Raw genomic sequence first — 1,014 nt, 5'->3', positions numbered from 1 at the left:
ATCTGACTGATTCTGAAACTGAGCTAGTCCTGAAGGATTCTTAGTATAGCCAAAACCTGGGGGAGCATTAGAATTACTAAACTGACCTTGACTTTGGCCCTTAGACCACGAAAGGTTCGGATGGTTTCTCCAACCAGGATTATAGGTTTCTGAATATGGGTCAATCTTTTGACGGTTATCAAATCTAGTGTTATTATAAAGAGCATTGGCCTGCTCTTCAATATTCTGGCCTTCCCAAAAAGGCTCCACTCTACCACTAGTCTGGCCCACTTCTAAGGCTTCTAACCTTTTTGCTATAGCAGCAATTTTGGCATCTGATTCATAGCCTCCTTCTACCCTATTAACGTTTCCTCTACTTAAAAGAATTGTTTTCTGGGGTGCCCTACTATTTTCCCATTGCTGGGTTTTTTCGGCGATTTCATTAAAAAATTCCATCGCCGCATCAACAGTTTGGTTTTCAAATCCACCAGTGCATAGAGACTCAACCATGGTCGTTGTGGAATAATCTAAACCCTCATAAAGGATCTGAACTAGCCTAACCTTTTCTAAACCATGATGAGGACACTGGGATAATAAATCATTGAACCTTTCCAAATACCTATATAAAGATTCTCCCTCTTGTTGTGAAAATGTGCATATTTGCGTCCTAATAGACGATGTTTTGTGCCTAGGGAAAAACTTATTGAAAAAGGCAGATGTAAGTTGTTCATATGTCTCAATTGACTCGGAGTCCAAACTATACAGCCACGACTTGGCCTTATCTTTCAGGGAAAATGGGAATAACCTAAGTTTCAAAGCATCATCATCTAAGCCTCTAATTCTTAGAGTACTACAAATTTCCTCAAAATCCCTAACATGGTAATAAGGGTTTTCATTTTCTTTCCCTAAAAAGATTGGGAGCATCTGTAAGGTCCCAGGTTTCAGTTCATAGGGTGCCTCCGTTTCAGCTAACTTAATACACGAAGGACGGGTAGTCCTAGTTGGATTCAACAAAGCTTTCAAAGTTGCCATTTC

At 39.9% G+C, this 1,014-nt stretch overlaps 1 pseudogene; it reads left to right on the top strand.

The window, feature by feature from the left end:
• The first annotated feature begins 547 nt into the window (after window positions 1-547).
• On the top strand, window positions 548-647 carry LOC113319770 (annotated as a pseudogene).
• The last annotated feature ends 367 nt before the right edge of the window (window positions 648-1,014 follow it).

The sequence above is a fragment of the Papaver somniferum genome, chromosome 10 (assembly GCF_003573695.1).
Source record: "Papaver somniferum cultivar HN1 chromosome 10, ASM357369v1, whole genome shotgun sequence".
Classification (NCBI taxonomy): Eukaryota; Viridiplantae; Streptophyta; class Magnoliopsida; order Ranunculales; family Papaveraceae; genus Papaver; species Papaver somniferum.
The sequence above is the reverse complement of the archived record's forward strand: the minus strand, read 5'-3'. Positions and strand labels throughout refer to the sequence as shown.